This window comes from Caretta caretta, chromosome 25 (genome assembly GCF_965140235.1).
Source record: "Caretta caretta isolate rCarCar2 chromosome 25, rCarCar1.hap1, whole genome shotgun sequence".
NCBI lineage: Eukaryota > Metazoa > Chordata > Testudines > Cheloniidae > Caretta > Caretta caretta.
Window position 1 is genome coordinate 6,247,334 of NC_134230.1, and position 21,826 is coordinate 6,269,159.

General features: G+C 55.5%; 1 protein-coding gene across 4 annotated transcripts in view; it reads left to right on the forward strand.

Annotated features, from left to right (window-relative positions):
* CTXN1 (cortexin 1) overlaps positions 1 to 21,826 on the forward strand; it is an 89,935-nt gene that overhangs the window by 55,884 nt on the left and 12,225 nt on the right. The window contains exon 1 of one of the 4 annotated variants that reach the window (XM_048831168.2): positions 3,921 to 4,050. The exons of 2 other annotated variants lie outside the window; for them this stretch is intronic. The gene's annotated coding sequence lies outside the window, so the exon portion shown is untranslated. Of the gene's footprint in view, positions 1 to 3,920; positions 4,051 to 21,826 lie in introns of those variants that run through there. One more of the 4 variants, XM_075123149.1, reaches the window with a different exon arrangement.

Here is a 21,826-nt window from a genome sequence, read left to right on the forward strand (position 1 = left end):
TCCCACAGTATTCTTGCCAGCAAGTTAAAGAAGTATGGGCTGGATGAATGGACGATAAGGTGGATAGAAAGTTGGCTAGGTTGTCGGGCTCAACGGGTAGTGATCAATGGCTCCATGTCTAGTTGGCAGCCGGTATCAAGTAGAGTGCCCCAAGGGTCGGTCGTGGGGCTGGTTTTGTTCAATATCGTCATAAATGATCTGGAGGATGGTGTGGATTGCATTGCACCCTCAGCAAGTTTGCAGATGACACTAAACTGGGAGGAGAGGTAGATACGCTGGAGGGTAGGGATAGGATACAGAGGGCCCTAGACAAATGAGAGGATTGGGCCAAAAGAAATCTGATGAGATTCAACAAGGACAAGTGCAGAGTCCTGCACTTAGGAGGGAAGAATCCCATGCACCGCTATAGACTAGGGACCGAATGGCTCGGCAGCAGTTCGGCAGAAAAGGACCTAGGGGTTACAGTAGACGAGAATATGGATATGAGTCAACAGTGTGCCCTTGTTGCCAAGAAGACCAATGGCATTTTGGGATGTATAAGTAGGGGCATTGCCAGCAGATCGAGGGACGTGATCGTTCCCCTCTATTGGACATTGGTGAGGCCTCATCTGGAGTACTGTGTCCAGTTTTGGGCCCCACACTACAAGAAGGATGTGGAAAAATTGGAAAGAGTCCAGTGGAGGGCAACAAAAATGATTAGGGGACTGGAACACATGACTTATGAGGAGAGGCTGAGGGAACTGGGATTGTTTAGTCTGCAGAAGAGAAGAATGAGGGGGGATTTGATAGCTGCTTTCAACTACCTGAAAGGGGGTTCCAAAGAGGATGGATCTAGACTGTTCTGAGTGGTAGCAGATGACAGAACAAGGAGTAATGGTCTCAAGTTGCAGTGGGGGAGGTTTAGGTTGGATATTAGGAAAACTTTTTCACTAGGAGGGTGGTGAAACACTGGAATGCGTTACCTGGGGAGGTGGTGGAATCTCCTTCCTTAGATATTTTTAAGGTCAGGCTTGACAAAGCCCTGGCTGGGATGATTTCGTTGGGGATTGGTCCTGCTTTGAGGAGGGGGTTGGACTAGATGGCCTCCAGAGGTCCCTTCGAACCCTGAGATTCTATGATTCTATAGGCAAGGTCTGGCCATTCCTGCATTCCTGAAGCCATATCCAGCTGTTCATATCTCCCCAGGCAGATGATTATTAAGGTCTTGTTATTCATTTTGTAAGGAAGCCATTAGCACGCCTGGTGTGTCACCACAGACTGCACTAATGAACCCAAGAACATATTGCATGGGTCCCTTTCAAGAACATCATTTCAATTAACAGATAAGATGGATCTTTCAAGAAATTTCCATATATTTATGATGAATCACCTTATTGTGGGATGGGCATCATGCTGAGGAGTATTGAACAGTGCAAGGACTTTAAATACTTTCGGTTGTAATTATGCTGCCCTGACGCTGTCCTTACTGCTTGGAACATTTGTAAAGTAGGCTGGTTTTATCTATATTATTAATTTTTTCAGGGTGAATATTTTATAATGGAATTTTCTAAAGCTGAATAAAAATATTCGGCTTCTTCTTCCATACGGCAACTTAGAAAGCAACATGAAAAGTCGACATCCAAGGTTATTTGTCCTGAAAGGCCATTTCACTTGAGATCACTTGAGTTGCTGTTCAGATGGCGAGCTGTCACTCAGCACTCATCGCCAGGTCGCAAGGACTGGTCATGCCAAAACACTGAATGGGCAGGGCCTCCCAAAGGGGGCCATCTTCCGCCCTATGAAAATAGTAACAAGAAGGAACCGTTATAAACTTTACACCAAGAGTGTCCTTTGTTCAGAGCATGTCAGAGTTTTCACAGCAGCACCAGCACAAAGCTAGACAGCTCAGATGTGCCCCTTAATAATCCACTTCACAAAAGTCCTGTGAGCACATGGAGACCTGAGGTCTTCCCCTCGGTGCCCTCGTGTAGGTCAGGATGCCTAAAGCTGTCCAGGGCCCTGCACAGAGGTGCTGGAACTAGGGGTGCTGGGGGTGCAGCCACACCTCCTGGCTTGGAGTAGTTTCCGTCACATACAGAGTTTACAGTTTGGTTCAGTGGCTCTCAGCACCCCCACTATACACATTGTGCCAGCACCCCTGGCCCTGCACATGCAAAATCCTGCTACTCAACAGAAGCAACAACAGAGGCAGGCCAGGCGGAATGCTAAGGCTGGGTGAAATGTGCACAAAGGCCATTCCAGTTCCTGTGGCTGCTCAGCCCGTCCTCAGGGACGCTGCCGGGTGTCTGCACCGCCCCAGCAAGTGCTAGCCTTCCTAGTGAGCACTGCAGTGCAATGGGTGTATCCTGAGGCCGTGCATTGCTTGCTGCATCTCTTTCTGATGGGGCTGGTGAACCTGCTTTTTTGTGCAATCTCTAGCTCCTGGTTTGGGAATTGGGTCGAGAACATGCAGGACACCCTCTGAACTGGGCAGGTGTGTGGCTGGCAGACTCAGGGGAGTAGGGCACAGAGCTTTTCCCCTCCAGGTCTGTAGAGATCAGTTCATCAGGCCAATCCCTGGTCAGGACAGCCCAACCCTGTCAGTCTGTTTCTAGTGCTGTGCTCAGGCTAAATTTAAAATGCCCAGCTCCCATCACATCCCTCCAGAAATGCAGCCCCAGCCAAGCCGTCTCGCTGACAACCTGCCTCACTTGTCCCCCTGGCTCCCAGGTACAATCCCTTCTGTCCCCCAGAGTCACTCCCCTCCATCCCTGGGGTTTACACCCTTCAGATATACATTCTCTCATCCCCCTGTCCCTGGCTGCAGCTTAACCCAGCCCTAGACCTCCGCCCTGAACTGTGCTCAGACATCAGCCCCAACCCCAGGACCGGCTCAGGGGCCTGGCTCTGAATCCCCCGGACTTTGGCCCAGATTCAGGGCAGTGTCGTGGGGTGCTCACACCAGCAGTGTAGGAAGCAGGGAGCCCCCAGCCGCCCACCCTGGGCATGCAGGAGAGCTGGTGTCACGTCCACTCAGATTGCCTTGCTTTCGGGTTTGGTGCCAGGCTCAAGGACCAAGCTCCTCGGGGGTTTGCTGAGGCCAGGCAGCTTTCCCAGGCCTTGTGTCTGCCTGCTGGACTCTCCCAGGAGCCTGTGAAACGAGGGGCACACGCAGCTATGGGCTGCCCGGCCGAGGTGGAGCCGGGCTGTGCCGGGGGTGCAGCAGAAGCAGAAGCTCACAGGGACCCCGGGGCCTGGGCTGGGAGGGGACGGGGGCCGGAGCACGTGGAGCCCTGAAGGTGGCAATGCTGCAGACACAGCCCAGTCAGCCTGGCCAGGTTGGCTGCTACACCCTGCTGCCCGCTCCGGCTGACTCTCCCCTCTCGCACCGGCTGAGGGCTGCCCAGTGGCCTGGGCGGGGGCCTGGTGTGGTTACCAGCAAAGTAGCACCCACAACACGGCGGACAGACAGACAAGTGGCTCCTCGGGGGCAGGGTGGGGAGACGGAGCTCCCCCCGGGGGCAGGGGGGGGGCGCAGTGTGCGTATGGGGCTTGGCATGTTGCTGCCTCTGTGCTGTACGAATGAGAGCCCTGAGCCCGACCCTTGGGGCACTGGGCTCCGTCCCACCCAAGGAGCATGGGGTCAGCAAACAGGGGAGAGGAGAAGGCAGTGCCCATGTGGCCCACGAGCACGGCGCAGCCCTATGGCGAGTGGGAGGTGCAGACAAAGAAGTGGCCCATTGGCAGGGTTTGTGAGCTGCCCCCCAAGTGGCGGGAGAGTGAGCCGAGTGGCCCCGCGGAGCAGGGCCAGGCCCAGGCTGGCCCCAGCAGCTCCGCACGCCCCTGCCGGGCTGGGTTACCCGGCTGCCAATGAGGAGTTGTCTTGGCTCCGACTGCCGCGCTCCACCTTTTACTGTAATTGATTCTGCATCGCCATAGGAACCTGCTCCAGAGCGAGCAACGAGCAGCTGCCTCCCTCTCCAGGAGAGACTCGGCTCCTTCCCCCGAGATGGCAGGCGGTGCAGCCGGGAGTCGCTGGGCCTGAGGGGCTGGCCCCCCAGTGCCAGGCAGGTACCTGTGTTTTCAGGGGAGGGCGGGACGGCGTTTCAGGGCAGGGTGCAGCATGGGAAGTTCCTTGCGAGGGGTCCCTGCCTTGCGATGTCAGGCCTGGGGGCGTCGGGCGGGCTCAGGGGTTCTCTTGTGAGGATGCCCATAGAGCTGCAGCCTGCAGGGCAGAACGGGGCAGAGCTCTGCGTCTAGGGCTGGGGCCGAGGAGCTGCTGCCTGCATGTCCCTGGCACTAGCCGTGTGCATGGGGACGACAGGATGGTGCCAGCACCCGGGGCCATGTGGGCTGACTTCTGAGCGTGGCTGCTGCCTGGCCGGTGCGAGCTGGGGTCTCACAGACCAGGGGATTTTCCCTCCTCTCTTGGGTAGAAGCCTCACCTGGTCCTGAGTGAGACGGGGCACGGCACCATCATCCAGGAAACCAGCCCTCCCTGTCAAGGGACTGCAGGCCTCTCTGGGCCAGTCCCACCTGGAGCTCAGAGAGGCAGCCAGTGACGCAAGAGACCGCGTATGATGGCAGTGCAGCAGAGCGCTCCCACCCCCGCCCTGCCTCCTGCCCCCTCCTGCCGTGGGTTAGACATGCCCTTGTGTGCCGCAGGCAAAAGGGAAACTCGGAGGAGACACTGTGTCAGAGAGGCCAGAAGGGCTGCGGGCAGATGGGGCTGGAGGCAGCAGAGGGGACTGGGGACCCAGGGAGAGGGGCAGTCTGTGGGCCAGGGACCCACAAAGTGACCTTTGATCTCTGGGGTCCGAGGAGGCCCAGGCAGGATCACTAGAGGCTGGCGCTGGCAGCAGGGTGGAGAAGGCCACGGAGCACAGTGTCCAGGGGCAGAGGTGGGAGCAGGAGTGTTCAGAGCAGGGGGCTGGGGGCAGGGTCCAATTCTCCCCTGGCCAGCACCATGGGCTGGTGTTTGAACTAGTGCAAAGTGAGTGTGAAATGCCGTGGGTCTGAGTGGCAGCGTCCTACCCCAGGCAGCTCTGGTTTGGCTCTGGTGTAAATGAGGATGCCTGATGCAGGCCAGGGTGGCACCAGCCGGTGAGCAGTGAGGCTTTCCCGACTGGTCAGGTGCTCTGAGAAGGGGTAGTCAGTTCTGCTTTGGCCAAATGGCCGTCTGCCCAAGGATTGGGCCCCTCCACGCAGCACAGGGCCTCCCAGAGCTGATTGGCACCCACTACCAGGTACCAGAGACACGTGCACTGTGGCTGCACCCACAGCACAGACATGAAGGCAAAAATGTGGGGGCATATTTTGCAAATTGGACTTCCACTAGGGATGCCATTTACCTCACCCACCACTGAACTGCCAGCACCTCTGGGTGAACCCTGGCAACTGTGCCCTGGTGCAGAGTAAGACTAGACAGCGTTCAGACAGCGAGTGAAGCAGAGGGTCATCTCCAGCTGGAACCACACGCAGTTGTTACTAAAGGCAGCAACTAAACCTCCTCCAAAAGATGGCATCTCCAGCCCCTCCCCCCTAGGTGGGACTGTGCATGAGAGGGAGGGTTACACCTGCAAACTGTGATTGCCACCTCCCCTCCGCTGGGGCAGGGCTGGCCTGGGGTGTAGGACTATCTTGTGGCAGTGAGCCCCCACTGCAAAAGTGAAATGAACGAAATGCCCATTGGGGTGCAATAGAGCTTTCTATGTAGTTCAATAACTATTTGTCTCTCAGCTATGGCGTATACTGTGTGTTTTCCATTACTCTCTCAGTTTCATAGAATCATAGAATATCAGGGTTGGAAGGGACCTCAGGAGGTATTTAGTCCAACCCCCTGCTCAAAGCAGGACCAATCCCCAACGAAATCATCCCAGCCAGGGCTTTGTCAAGCCTGACCTTAAAAATATCTAAGGAAGGAGATTCCACCACCTCCCTAGGTAACGCATTCCAGTGTTTCACCACCCTCGTCGTGAAAAAGTTTTTCCTAATATCCAACCTAGACCTCCCCCACTGCAACTTGAGACCATTACTCCTTGTTCTGTCATCTGCCACCACTGAGAACAGTCTAGATCCATCCTCTTTGGAACCCCCTTTCATGTAGTTGAAAGCAGCTATCAAATCCCCCATCACTCTTCTCTTCCGCAGACTAAACAATCCCAGTTCCCTCAGCCTCTCCCCATAAGTCATGTGTTCCAGTCCCCTAATCATTTTTGTTGCCCTCCGCTGGACTCTTTCCAATTTTTCCACATCCTTCTTGTAGTGTGGGGCCCAAAACTGGACACAGTACTCCAGATGAGGCCTCACCAATGTCGAATAGAGGGGAACGATCACGTCCCTCGATCTGCTGGCAATGCCCCTACTTTGATGCCCCTAATTTGCTGTGATGCTGGCATGGCAGGGGCTTATTTACACTGGCAGTCACCCAGTAACCCACTGGGATTCATTCATTTGTTCCCAGAAACGCACAAGCCAGCTGCAGCTCTGGGCAGGAGAACCTTGCACAGGCAGAGAGGCGGAGCAAGTGGACTCAGTTTTGGGGGTGTGCATGGGAGAGGGCTTGCCTGCTGCGGCTTGAAGCAAACCTTTCCACCTTTCTATTTAGCATTTTCTGCCCCAAGAACTCGCCTGCTAGACATGAGCCTGTGTTTCCCTGCGTTCTGAGCAGGGGTTTGTTTCCTATGACGGTGACATTTGCAACCACACCGAGGCTCTCAGTAGAGAGACACAATACAACAAGAGACCAGATGTTAACAACCATGGGCATGCAGGGCCTGAACCTGCGAGAATTGAGTGCCCTTAAATTCCAGCTGACGCAGAGGAGGCGTCGGCAGGGTCATGCCCTGACTCTGAACACCAGCACCTTGACAATGCCTAGCATTAAATCGCTTCGCTGGATGGCTATTCTTGGGGACAGAACAGTCATTTTTAACCAGTCAGTTGGACACAGGATGATCCCAGCTATCAGAGACACAGGATGATTCAGAAAGATCTCCCCAAGGAGCAATAATCTCACAACACTCCATGGCCAGGATACAAGAGACTCGTTCAGCTGAGATCTCCTGTGGGTTACAGCGTCTCTCTAGCTGGCCTCCAGGACCCCATTCAGCATGTGGCTGGAACTGTTGTCTAAGACAACCAGCTAAGGAAAGCACAAACCATGTCATATCATCTTGCTGCAATTGACAGTTGATGTAAAGCATTTTGGATGTATATTCTTCAGGGTGACGATTCCCCTGTAAATCATGAGGTTCGAAACACTGAGACATTTGTTTCCAGCAACTTGTCAAATGAGGATTGTTAATGTAAGGGTAGGAGTAACGCACGTTGCTCTGGCTAGTGACTGTTATCAGAGCTGCTTTTCCATATTCAGACATATTCCACTTTGGACATTATTGATGCATGCCCATGTAAATGTACTGGCTCCTGGTCCCAATGGCTGGTGAATTGCAAAGATTTATCAGTAAAGCTATGAGGGTGAAAGGAATTTGAAGCTAGACCTAAACCCAGCCGCTGGGGACTCTTAGTGTGTGGGCTGGGAGATTCTGCTCTATAGACCTCCACGTAGCCAAAGCCCCCACAGGATCAGGCCCTGAGTGTGGAGCTCACTGAGTGTGGGGCTAGAGACTGGGCCAAAAGCTGCTCCCAGAGATCTCCAGGGCTGTTTGTCCCTGTCGCCCCAGGGCCAAACCTCCAGTCAGCTCTGGCTGAGGGGGTGGCAGGACTGGGAAACCTGCTCTTTTGCCAAAATGCCCCCCCCACGTGATCTCCCAGTGAGCTGTGTGGTCCAGGAATGAGGAAAAGCGCCCCACAAACCTGCAGGCATTCCCCTGCATGCACAGCCCCTATCACCCTTATCTGTGCCCAGGGGGTGGCTTGGTGGACAGGTGTCTGGGCAGCCCATGAGAGTTGCGTGTTGGGGGCACCGGGCATGGCCTCAGGCCATCGTCAGGTGGGGAGGGCTCCGGTGTGCTGCCCTGTGGCTCTATTTGGCCCCTGACTCCAGGACTGTCCTGTGTGGGCACCGCTGGGCCCAAATCTCTGCTGTGAGCAGGAAGGCGGGTTTAGCCTGAGCTATCAGCCTTCCTTCCTCAGACCTCACGGAAACCCTGTCTGCGAGAGAAGGTCTGGTGGTGGTTGGGAGGGGGGGAGCTGGGGAGGTCCTGCCAGTGCACTGGGCCGCTCCTCAAGTGCCCCAGTTCTGGGCTTGTTCCCAGCTCAGCTGGATTGCCCTACAGATCTTGTGACCCTCCCCACAGCACGGGGAGATGCGGTGACAGGGCAGAGAGCTGTAGGAGGGCTGCAGAGAACTCGGAGTGAACATTGCAGTTCATGTTTGTCTGTCCATCCATGGCTTGCCATATTGAGCGTACCTTGGTATAGCCAATTTGGTAGTTTTTTTCAATAACTCTCCATTCTCCAACTGAACATTTAATTCATGTTTCTACTCCTCCAAAATATCCCTTCAGTGTTGCGGAATGTTGACAACAATCGGTTTCCTTTGTAACTGAATTCTGTCCCTATTAAGCAATTGACTTACCTCACAGAGAGAGATTTTTTTAGTTACTAAGGGAACATGAATCTTAACAAAAGTCAATCAAATATTCCTTAAATAACAGCCGCATTCATTAACTGCTTTATTGAGCTGAATCTGTTCAAAATTCCCTGCAAATTAAGAGCTGATTCTCTACACTGTACGAGAAAAGCAGCGTGTCCCCAGTGATGCCGAGAATGTGGGGGAGATTATTGCTGAGTAGAGATGCCTGTGTGTAGTCACAGTGATCTGAGGAGGGAGACTACCGTTAGCTCCGCTTTGCAGGGTTGGGTCTCTGTTCATCAGAGTTATGTTCAGTGTTAGGTGAATAATGGGAACCAGGTACTATGTACTGCCGATGGCCTGGCTCTCTGTTTCCATCCTGCCCCTGTACAGCATCGCTGCCCAAAGAAGTCCTGCAGTAAGGGTTCCCCAGCAGCTGGATTCCCCGGGGGGGAACTCCCTTGCAGCCCCATAGAGGGGTGCAGCTGGGGAAGGGGGCATGGCTAGAGAAACTGGGTTCCCTGTTTGCCCAGCCCCCATGCCGACTGGTTCCCATTCATCTGGCCTTTCAGCTCCTCCTGGCACAGGAGGTTGTGGGCATGGAGGGCTCTTCTCAGGCCACGCTCGGGGAGCTCTGCTCACACAGGGCATGTCTATGCTGCGGCTCTTCGCAAACCGTGCAGGGACTGGGAGGAGGAGCCATTCCGCACTGCCCGGGGCCCAGCCTGCGCTGGGAATTTGCAGGAATGCCTCTGCAGTCGGGCAGTCAGCGGCTCTAGCATCTCATCCCAAGCTCTGAGAGCGCCCTCTTCATCAGAGCGCCACACAGAGAGGTGAGTGTCATTAGCCCCATGTTACCGATGGGAAAACGGAGGCACAGCAGGGGCAGGGACTTGCCAAAAGTCACCCAGCAGAGCAGTGGCCGAGCAGGGCACAAAGCCCCATTCTCCTGAGTCCCCGTCTGGTGCTCTACTCACCAGGCCATACTGCCTCCCTCGGAGGCTCTGGCCTGTGCTGGGGCAATGCGGCGCCTCACTGCCCACGGGGGCGCTCCGGGAGGCACCATACCTCAGGGAGAACAATCTCACCAGCCTTACTGGGCAAGTGCCCGCTGCTACCTCCAGCCACTCCCTACGCTCCTTGGCAGGGGCCAGTCTCCTCGGCAGGGGCTACGCTCTGGTTAGTTTTGCTTCCTGTAACTCACTGAGCAGCTTTCCCTGAAGCAAGGCCAGCAGTGCTCACAGGGGCACGCACTGCTCCTCCCGGGTGACATGAGGCTGCATGGGTCACTCCCAGAGAAGTCAGTGAGGAAGGTCTTCAAAGGGAGAGACCCTGAGTACGACTGCCACTTCATCACCAGCACTGGGGGAAGCATGGGCAATTCTATCTGCATCCAAGCCTGGGCTGACAAAGCCACGCTGGATGGACCTCAGAATGTTGGAACAAGCAGATGGCGGAGACCCAGGAGGGAGCCCTGGATTAATAGCACAACAGGGGATCAATACTGCACTGATCTTCTACCATAAATAATAGAAAATACAACACACACAAAGGAGAGAGCAACTGGAGAGACAGCCTGTGTGTGGGCTGAGAAAGCATTTCTATGTGTTTGCTCTTGGAACAGCTACACACTAGCAATGGGCCTGAGCTAAACAGCTCAGCATGGCCAACACTTGCAATTTTATTGCAAACCTCACAGTATTTAGAATCATAGAATCATAGAATATCAGAGTTGGAAGGGACCTCTGGAGGTCATCTAGTCCAACCCCCTGCCCAGAGCAGGACCAATCCCCAACTAAATCACTGAGGTTTCATTTAAAGCCCAAGCTCCTGGAGTCAGGGGATTCCAGAAGACTCTCGACTTTCATAAAACAAAGGAACTCGCTAGCCCACATGGCTGGAAACACCTGACCCCCTAAGGGCTTTGAAAGTCGAAAGCAAAGAAACAGAACCTCCCAAGTTGTTATATTTAAAAATATCTCCTAATTTTGCCTGGTTAATGGGCATGGCACCCGGGTCCCAGCCACACAACCCTTTGTGACATTGGGCCGGACACGTTGCTCTCTTCCCTGTTTCTAGGTGCAAATAAAGGACTAAAGGCTGTTCAGGATGCCCCAGGGGTAGCGCACACAGCTCTCTGTTTTCCAGGCCTGGCATCCCTGAGTCCCCAAAAAGGGGCAGTGATTACTAATGAGCTTTCAGAGCAATGGAGTGGAAGAGGCCCCCATCAACTCGCCTGGAGGAGGGTTACCCGAGTTCCTGTCTCATGGATGTCCCCCACGGGTCAGGCACTACTGAGATCTTGCATTGTTCATGGCCCAGCAGAGCTAACGTATCTGTCTGCGTGCATGGGGACGCCCGCTCCCAGCTGCATGGCAGACATTGCACATGATGCACAAAGCCCTGGCTGGGATGATTTAACTGGGAATTGGTCCTGCTTCGAGCAGGGGGTTGGACTAGATGACCTTCTGGGGTCCCTTCCAACCCTTATATTCTATGATTCTATGATTCTATGTCAGCGATCCCCCTTTCCTTCACGCCAGGATCTGCATCACTGAAGATGTGCAGGGTCCTCCCCCTGCCCTTCGTCATACCAGGGGCAGGGGCTAACCGCCGGTTTGCTCCGCAGGGCTTGGCCAGCTGGTTCCATGCCAGGGAGGCAGGAGTTAATTGAGCCGCGATTTCATCTTTCCTCTGCAGTGAAACTTGTAGCTCATCAGACGCTGGGAGGCTGAATACAATAGGGGGCTGTCTGTGCAGAGCACACAGAGCGCTCCAGCATCAGCAGCTCCCACACGCCCTGCTGGAAATGGGTTGCTAAGGAACATGACTCCTTCGGTGGCCACGCTGGTCTCTCCTACACCCCTTGTGAGCTCCCCGGCCTGAGGCGCTGACTTCACATACACAGCACCCCTGGGCGGGGTGAGGCTGCAGACAAAGGCACTTGGACCCAAGGGGGGTGTGGAGCAGTCCCCTCCAGACTGGATCTGGTGATGGCAGAACGTCATCCAGTGCTGACATGAGGAGAGGAGTGGGAAGGGCAGGAATGCAGGAGAGCTTGCACGGCGGGGGGTCCCCACGCTAAAGGCCAGCCTGCCCTCCCCTGCCCTCCCAATCCCATCCTCCAAGGTGTGGGGACCGGACGCCTAAGAGCCCCCCGCATGCTGCATAAACACAGCGACCTGCTGCAGCCAGGGCCCCAGGGACACACAGTCACCCTGAGCCTAGATGGGAAGCCCACGCGAGGCCGAACTGAACCATACCAAACCTGAGCCCAGGAGAAAGGCGAGAGTACAGGACTGAGATTGTCACTTACATAGAGGCAGGAGGCACTCAGAGAGCATTTGCTGGCTGCCCTGTATGGACCTGGCGGGAGACCCTGCTGCAGGGGCTGGGGGGCCAGGTGAGAAGATGTCAGGGAACCAGACCCAGAACCCTGAGAGGCCCCAACATCCCTCTAGCCAGGAGCTCATGATGGAGCGGGGCAAGGGCGGAAATGGAGGGATGTGACAAAGAAAGGCCGAGCGGGGGCACCAGGGCCTGTGTGGCTCTGAGAAGGGAAGTGCTGCGCAGAAACCCACAGGGAGAACAGAACATCAGAACGGCCATACTGGGTCAGACCAAAGGTCCATCTAGCCCAGTATCCTGTCTTCCAACAGTGGCCAGTGCCAGGTGCCCCAGAGGGAATGAACAGAACAGGTAATCATTAAGTGATCTATCCCCTGTCGCCCATTCCCAGCTTCTGGCAAACAAGAGGCTAGGGACACCATCCTTGCCCATCCTGGCTAAAAGCCATTGATGGACCTATCCTCCATGAACTTATCTAGTAGTTTTTTGAACCCTGTTATAGTCTTGGCCTTCACAACATCCTCTGGCAAGGAGTTCCATGGGTTGACTGAACTGTGTGAAAAAATACTTCATTTTGTTTGTTTTAAACCTGCTGCCTATTAATTTCATTGGGTGACCCCTACTTATTGTGTTATGAGAAGGAGTAAATAACACTTCCTTATTTACTTTATCCACACCAGTCATGATTTTATAGACCTCTATCATATCCCCCCTTAGTCATCTCTTTTCCAAGATGAAAAGTCCCAGTCATATTAATCTCTCCTCAGATGGCAGGCGTTCCATACCCCTAATCATTTTTGTTGCCCTTTTCTGAACCTTTTCCAATTCCAATATATCTTTTTTGAGATGGGGGCAACCCGATCTGCACGCAGTATTCAAGATGTGGGCGTACCATGGATTTATATAGAGGTCTGATATTTTCTCTCTTATTATCTATCCCTTTCCTAATGATTCCCAACGTTCTGTTCTCTTTTATGACTGCTGCTGCACATTGAGTGGATGTTTTCAGAGAACTCTCCACAAGGACTCCCAGATCTCTTTCTTGAGTGGTAACAGCTAATTTAGACCCCATCATTGTATATGTATAGTTGGGATTATGTTTTCCAATGGGCATTACTTTGCATTTATCAACATTGAATTTCATCTGCCATTTTCTTGCCCAATCACACAGTTTTGAGAGATCCTTTTGTAGCTCTTCGCAGTCTGCCTGGGACTTAGCTATCTTGAGTAGTTTTGTATCATCTGCATATTTTGCCACTCACTGTTTACTCCTTTTTCCAGATCATTTATGAATATGTTGAATAGGATTGGTCCCAATACAGACCCCTGGGGGACACCACTATTTACCTTTCTCCATTCTGAAAACTGACCATTTATTTGTACCCTTTGTTTCCTATCTTTTAACCAGTTACCAATCCATAAGGGGACCTTCCCTGGTAGCCTTGCTTAAGAGCCTTTGGTGAGGGACCTTGTCAAAGGCTTTCTGAAAATCTAAGTACACTATATCCACTGGATTCTCTATGTCCACATACTTGTTGACCCCCTCAAAGAATTCTGGTAGATTGGTGAGGCTTGATTTCTGTTTACAAAAACCATGTTGACTCTTCTCCAACAAATTATGTTCATGTATGTGTCTGACAATTTTGTTCTTTATTATAGTTTCAACCAGTTTGCCCAGTACTGAAGTCAGGCTTGTAATTGCTGGGATCACCTCTGGACCCCTTTTTAAAAATTGGCATTACATTAACTATCTTCCAGTCATTTGGTACAGAATGAGCTGAATGAGCTGGGGCAGCAAGCTGCAGGGGCCTGGGTAAGTGGGACAAGGCCCTAGGACTGTGAGCTGCTTCCCCAGCCTGGCCAAGCACAGCGTCCGGCTGGAGGGTTTGCACATTCTCCTCAGGGGGCCTGGAGCCACCGCATGTTGCTTGTCCCTTTCCTTGTGGCTCTGGGGACGTCTTGTGCTGAAAGGTAAAAGCGGTTTGATTTGGGAAACCTGTGTGGGGAGCAGCATGGTCCTGTGGCAATCAGGAACACTTGAGTTCCACCTCGTTGTGATACCAACTCCTTTGGGGCCAGGAGCAAGGCTGGCTGGGCCTCAGCTTCCCAGTCTGTACACCGTGGCTAAGAACTGAGTGCACAGGGTGGTGGGCTGTTCTGCACAGATCCCTGGGAGCAGGGGGGCTTGGAGCACACCCGGGGGAACTCAGCATGCTGCAGCATCAGACACTGCAGTCTCCCAGGCTGTTGAGGGTCACTCGCAAGCCAGTGTCTGAGATCAGTGCCTGGCTTTGCAGGAGCAGTTCAGCTGCGGCTCATCATAGAATCATAGACTATCAGGGTTGGAAGGGACCTCAGGAGGCCATCTAGTCCAACCCCCTGCGCATCCCTGTTGGCTGCACAGGACTGTCCCAGGAGCAACGATTACAGGAGTGTGTTACTTAGAGGGGGAGCCCCGAGCTGCCTGCAGTCCGGAGCCAGGCTGGGAGCGGAGGTGGAGTCCTGCACAGCCAGGCGCTGGTGCTGCTGGGTTTGGTTCAGGGCAGGCTCTGTGCGGGGGGATCAGTCATGAGGCTGACACACACGTTGTCAGGGAGACATTCCCCTCACATCCTCCGCTTGCTCGGAGCTCTGCAAATCTGGGCTTGTGTTTTGGAAAGCATGAGGTGCCTGCTCGGCTCCTCGTGGGCTCTGAGTAACTCTGCCCCCCAACCCCGCCGTCAGCTCTGCAGGACTCGGCCCCCGGGCCCTTCCCCTGAGGGATGGGATCCAGGCTGCCAGCAGTGGAAGCTGCAGGTGTCTGTGTGGTGTGTTTTGGGGTGGGTGGGGGGGGCAGTGCGTACACTGCGGTGAGCAGCTGAGCTCCTCCATGAGGGGCGTGGGGAAGAGCGTGCGGCTGTCCCCGTGCTGTGCCCATGCTCAGGATCTCTCTGGAAGGGGCGCGGGTCAGTGTCCCAGGTAGGCCTGGAGCCCGGCAGAGAGAACTGAGCCCTCCCCACCCTGTCAGCCCTTCTGTCTGGGGGGCAAAGGGGGCAGAGAGTGAACAGGAAGGCAGGCGTGAGAGTGCAGATGGGCCAGAGCAGAGCTGAACTGAGAGTCAGGAGACCATCCTGCTCACCTCTTGAGAGCCCCCATGGGGCGCTGCTTCCCAGGGCCCGTTCTGCCAGGGTAGAGAAGCCAAGTCTCAGGGTCTGATAGCAGGAGGGAAAGGGGGGGAGAAAGGGGAAATACTGTGGGGGGCATTAGCCTCCCCCAAAGCTTCTGTGGAGAGAAAACAGGTCCCCCACCCCCCTCCTGGACTGAGTAGGTAAGAACCAGGCCCCTGCCCCTCGACTGGGGCCTTGAGAAGTTTCAGCCCCTGCCCTGGGTCTGCGTGTGTTGGGGACCCCTGGACCCTGACTCCCCTGTATCCAGGCCCTCTTGCAGTGAGCACCCCTTGGTGCTCACAAGGAGTAAGGTCGATGCTTTGCCTGCCCTGCATGCCCTACATTAGGAGGATATTAGGTTGCTTCTTTGCTGGGCGACTCCCTCCCCCTTTGGGGTCCATTGTGTTGCCTCCGGGGTGCTGAAGAAGCAGGGGACTGAACCCTGTGGTGGAGGCTGCCGAGGGCAGAGTAACGCCTCGAACTCAGAGCCAGGTTCAGCCTGCTTCTGGCCAGCTAACGCTGGCTCTGTCTTCTCACCTGGCTTCAGTCCTGCCCTGCCTGAGCGCCACACATGGGCCGGGCAGCAACTGACTGCGGGGAGCTTCAGTGATTACAGCCCCTTGTGTGAACACGCCCGGCCCATGTGAATTCCAGCGGCAGCTGCTCCCTTCAGCAGAGACACCATGGTGCAGAACCCCCTGGGATGGACCCCCAAGGGTGACTCCCAGCCCGGGGCTGCCAGCAGGCCGGCATGTCCTTCCCACGCAGTGCGGCTGGGTGTCTGCCAGGGCTTCTCGCTGGGGCATCCAGGTGCCTTCTGCATAAATCCAGAGCCATAATTTCTGTCGCTAAGGGGCCTAAGCCCCAGTGCAAGCCTGGGGGCTGCCTTCCAGCAGTAACTCCAACCCGGCGTCTCCCATCACTAGATCTGGCTGTGGGAGCAGAGTCCCTGGCCAAGGGCTCTCCTGTGAGGCTGCTCGGCTCTTTGCGACGGCCCCCTCCCCCCCCAGCCATGGTGGTGTGCATTGGAGGCCAGTGTCTTAGCCTCTTGCCAACTAACGGATTCCAGGCTTGGGTCCAAGTTTTGGAAGTGGAGCTGGGAATGGGGAAGCGGCCATGCATGGCACAGTCCCCACGGGGCATGCGCCTGTCAGTGCCTGGCTTAGCCGCTCTGGGCTGAACCTGGCTGATCTCGGCAGCAGATGGGACTGGAAGCTCCCCCGGTGATTCAAAGGACTGTGCACCTCAGCCCCTGCGGCACTAACCCTGGGCTAAGATGCGACACTCTAATCCCTAGACTTGCTCAGACCTGGTTCCGGGGCTGCCAAGTGCCCCATGACCGGTGGGCCGGCAGGGGAGGCAGCCCAGGCAGGAGACTGGCCGGCAGTCTGGCTGCAGCACAGAGCGTGGAGTGATTCTGCTCCATGGCCTCTGGCAGAGCCTGTCCAGTAGTGCAGGGCGGCTGAGCACAGATAGGCGCCTACCTCCCATTGGCTTCAAAGACTGCCAAGGCCCTAACCTGCTTGGGTGCTTATGACAGTCCCACTAGGTGCCTCTCTGTGCCTGGAAGCACCTCAACCCCTGTGTCAGGCGGCCCAGGCCCTATGGGGACAGTTACACAGTAAATCTGGTACTTCGAGGGGCATGGGGCAAGGGTGTCTTGAGGAGAAAACCTTCCCTTCTGCTGACGGAGCAAAGGGTCTGATCCAACCCCTGGCAGCCCCCTGCCCCAGGGGTGAGCGGCTCCTCCCAGCGCCTTCCGGAGCCCTGCAGCCCGGCCCGGCTTGCTGTGCTTCCCTCAGTGCTGCGTGCTGCCCTGCTCCACGCCGGAGGTGGGATGACAGCTGGGAGGTTCTCCAGCAAGCCACCTTCTCCCCCTCCCCCTCGATGCTGCTGCTTTCTGTGGATTTGTTATTAGACATTTCCTGACCCAGGGTAGCCAAGGGACCTTGCCCCCGAAGCTCCCCAGCTGGGGAGGGGGTGGCTGTTGCTGGGGCCTCCCCAGTTCACTGGACCAGAGTGACCCCCAGCTTCTCTAGCACTTTGCACAGAGCAGCCAGTGGGAGCTGGGTTCTGCAGCTTGTTTAGAGCCACACTGGGACGGAGCACAAATGCCCAGACCCAGACGATCGGAGCGTGGCCTTCAGCCACCAGCCTTGAGCGGAGGGGGGTGGGGGGGAGGGTGTTGTGGGGAGGGGCAGGTTGAACTGGCCTAGCCCTAGTGCCTCCCTGTGCAGTGGGGTTGCACAACTTACCCCAGCTGTTGGGTGGCACAGGGTCCACGCCACTCCCCTGGCACCAGCCCCAGGCCATAGGCTGGTGTGGAGGGGATGCAGCCATGGCCCCTCCTCCTCCTCTGAACCCAGCAGGAGGGCACAGCTCCCCAGACCGTGTGGGGACCAGGGGGCTGCTGTGAGCAGCCCCTGCACAGCCACATGGGGGTGAGCTTCTCCATCACCTGTGGCCATGCAATGCCTGGCTCGGCCAGAGGGAGACCCAGAGAGACAGAGGCACAGGGAGACCAAGAGATGCGACGACCCGCCCCCCCAGCCCAATAAGCACATACCTAGGGAATTATACGCACACACCCCCACGTGCTGCCCGCGGCCCTGCCCCACTGGGAAGCACAGGTGCGTGCGAGAGGCCTGGCTCTGCAGGGTTTCTCTAGCGCGAGCTGGCCTGTGCAGTTAGTCTCTCCTTGGTTTGGCTGGGAGCAGGGGCACGTTGCCCGGCTGCTACACATGCACCTCTCCGTCTCCGGGCTCCAGCAGGCAGGGTGCGCTCCACAGGAGTGCTTGGGAGCTCCCTCCCGGTGCCGTGGGGTTTGGCAGGGCTGGTGCCTTGGTGCACTGCCGCGCGCAGAGGCTGATTGCAAAGGCAGCTGTTCCAGAAGTTAGCGCTGTAGAGAGCAGGGCTGCTGCCCTAGGGTCCTGTGGGGAGCATGCAAGGAGCATGCAGTTCGTAGGAGAAGTGCAGTTTCTGCTTTTGGGGCAGAAGAGCTTTCCACTGTAATCCCAGCAGTGCCAGGCTGGGCAGTGGCTTCTCGGAGCTCATTTAAGATCCACCCGCAGGCAAAATGGCCCAAGAGCCCGGCAGGAGGGGCTGAGTGTTTTGCTTCTTCAGCTACAAATCTCACTGCTAAGGAGTCTTGAGCATCGACCTGTGCCCTTAGGTAGATCTCAGAGCAATCCCAAGTGTGGGGGATGGAGGAGGGGAAATTTCCTTACAGGTTTCGGTAAAACCCACCCCAGAGGGGCCTCTGCTCTTGTCAGTCATCGTGGGTCGTGTTCGAGTGATCAGCTCTGTGCCGCCACCCACGGAAATAAGCTGCCAAAGCCCCATCAGATGGCCTGTGCTGGGGGGAATTTGCTCGGTTTCTGGAAATGAAGGGAGGGAAGGCAGTGCTGGACTGAGATCCCTAAAGTGGCCTCTGCACAGGGCGGGCACAACATGGGGCAGTGCTAATGTAACCCTCCCGATGCTGCCCATCCATGCCATGGGCTGGCAGCCCTGTGGACACGGTGGAAGGCATGCTTCATGGCAGCTGTTCCAGGTTTACAGCATCTCCCAGCATGGCCTGAGCCTGCAGCGAGGTGGGCACGCAGACACCTGGCGTCAGGAGCTGCATGCGGCCTGCCACGCTCAGCACCGTCCGCTCCAAGGGGTCAGCAGGCAGGAGGCAGGCTCCCACCGCCATGGAAATCAGGAGCTACAAGGATGCATGGCGGGGGCTCTATGCCGTTCGCTTTTTCAGCCTTTAGGTCACGCTGAGGGACCATATTTTCAAGCTTCCCTTGGCAAGCATGAGGGTTGGAAATGCACTTTCAAGGAGCGGCAGCTGAGATTCACCCCTGATCTCAGGGCTCCAGGAGCTGGGACTTGAAGTGAAACACCCAGTATATCAAGACTCACACCATCATGACAGAAACTATCCCCACTGTGATTCACCCCTGAGCTCCTGCATTGACTCATTGCAGGGACTTAGACCCCTGTGTCTCTGAGCAGTCTGCCCCGCCCCATCCAGCTGGCTGGAGTGGCTGGCACCATGGGTCATTGTCTCTACCAGTGGGGGGGCAGTTGGGGCAGTGTGGTGGCCTTGGGCTGATGTTGTCCTTTCTGATCTCTGCTGCTCAGCAACGGGGAACGTTCACAGCAGCAAGCTGCGGGTCAGACTCTGCTCTGAGTTACACCAGTGTAAATCCAGAGTCAAGGCATCCAATGAAGTGAGCTGTAGCTCACGAAAGCTCATGCTCAAATAAATTTGTTAGTCTCTAAGGTACCACAAATACTCCTTTTCTGTTTGTGAATAACACGGCTGCTACTCTGAAACCTGTCAGTTACACCAGTGTAAATCCGGAGTCAATCTGTGAAGGGTTCATGTTTAGCTATTCCACCTGGAAGCAGGCAGGGCACACCCTGACTGTTTTGTAGAAGCAATGCACACATTGCTCTATCCAAGGACAAGGGCTAGATATGAACCATGAGAACTTGATTGTTGGGACAGCGACTGTGGGAAGCTTTCTTAGCCTGGGCTCAAGGCCTGAGAACCAGGATTGTAGTAGATAAAGGATGGTAAATAAGTATATTAATCAACGTCATACATTCCTTTGTGTATCTTTTTGCGGTAGCAGTGTGTAATGCTTAGGGGGGAGAAATATAATAAAAGGAGAAGGTGGAAGGCGGGGGGCAGAACAGCCCATCTCAGCTGACCAGCCTGCTTGCTTGCATAAAACTGTGTTCTGTCTCATCATTGAACTGCCACAACTGGCGCCCAACGTGGGGCCCTCAGCACTCACCTCGCCCGGCAAGGGTTTCAGACGCGTCACTCATCCGCTTCGTGGATCCCGGTGAGTATTTTTCATTGTGGTAAGTATGGGAAGCTCCCTCTCTGCTTTGCAAGTGCAACACCGCAATGAGCTGCAGTATTTGCTGCGTAAGGCTCAGCATGACTGCCCCGCTCGAGCACTTACTCTCCTGCTACAGGAAGTGCGTGCCCAGTGCCTGTGGTATCCTGAAGCCGGAAGCCTTAAGCTAGCGGACTGGGAGCGATTGGGCCAGACATTGCACAAAGAGCCTCGGGCACCCGTGCAGGCTTTACATGCCTGGCACCTCTGTCGCGACGCGATACTGCGTGTCACCTCGGATAGGCCCTCTTTCACGAGGCTGGTGATCTCGCCACACCCGTCGGCTCCTGTAGCCATCCCCGTTGCAGCTCTCCCCCCTTCTACCGATGCAACCCAGCGTGTCGCTTCGGAAAGACCCTCTCCCGTACCCACAGCCCCCCCTCTCCCTGCTTTGCCCCCAGTGTCTTCATTACCACCGCCTCCCTTGCCTTCCCCACCGGAGCCAGTGTGTGATCACCCTCCGTCCGTGGGGCCCCATGCTCCGGGGCCCCCCGGAGGGTCATCTGTATCTGCTCAGAAGCTTTCGCTGGTGCAACAAATGGCTCACGCAGCGAAAGCTCGATCAGATCTTACAGCGGAGGAGCTGGCTGATCTGGTCTCAGTTTGCCCGGTGACCTGGCAGAATGATGACCAGGGCAACCCCGGTGGGCACCTGGACCACTTTGCCATACTCGGTGGACCACTTTGCCATACTCGGTGGTGGTAAAGAAAGCAATTCGTGAGTTTGGCCTGACTAGCACCTTTGTGCGTGGTCTCATTGAAGGGATAGGTACTGGGTACTCCCTAATCCCTGAGGATTGGAAAACGCTGCTGCGCATGATGTTATCACCCAGTCAGTATGTTATTTGAATTAGTGAGTATCGGCAGATGGCAGAACGCCAAGCTCAGGTACATAGAGAGCACGGTATCATTTATGAGCATTTGGCAGGGGAGGGCCCGTTTGCTACTATTGAGATGCAGTCTCAACTCCCTCAGGCCGTCTTCCCCATTATTTCCACCTGTGCCCAGCATGCTTTCAAGAAGGTTCCGGATTCAGGCAAGCCTACCAAAAGCTTTGTCAGTATCCGTCAGGGTGCCTCAGAGTCCTTTTTGGATTTTACCAACAGATTGCATGAGGCTATCCTCCGACAGGTGGATAACACTGAGGCAGCTCACGAGCTCCTGTTAAAATTGGCAGTTGAAAATGCAAACGAGGATTGCCGCCGTGCTCTCCAGGCAGCGCAAGCCTCTGCTATTTTAGAGCTCTCAGACATGCTGCGGGCGTGCCAGAACATCGGCACACAAGCCCACAAGGCTGGAGTTCTGGCTGCCACCCTGAGAAAAACCGGGAAGGAGGGGAAGCGTTGTTACCGCTGTGGTAAGGAGGGTCATTTTCAGCGGGAGTGCCGCTCATCTAAGGCACCAGCCCGACCCTCAAAGAAGTGCCCCAAGTGTGGGAAAGGTTATCACTGGGCTAATCAGTGTCGTAGCGGGTCGGGAAACCGTGCGACGGGTCCCCCCCGAACCCAGGGCCAAACGGGGGTGTTTCCCACTCAGACAACTGGTCCTCTGCCTTAAAATCCGTAGACTCTATGAGGGCGGCGACTGCTGGAAGTGCAGGGCTTGATTTGATCATGCAGGAGGACACTGACTTTCGGCTGCCAGGGGAGGTCTGTGCCATACCTACACAGGTGACGGGACCTCTCCCTGCCGGCTTTGTAGGTCTTGTTCTCCCTCGCTCACATGCTGGGAAACAGGGCTTTTTTGTCATTCCAGGGGTCATTGATGCTGATTACACTGGCATTATTAAGGTTCAGGTGTGGACTCATCTTCCACAGTCGCTCCCACGTGGACGGTCAATTGCACAATTGATTTTAGTCCCCTATCAGGTGCCAGCTGCCGAGGATCGAACTCGGGGCGGAGGCGGCTTT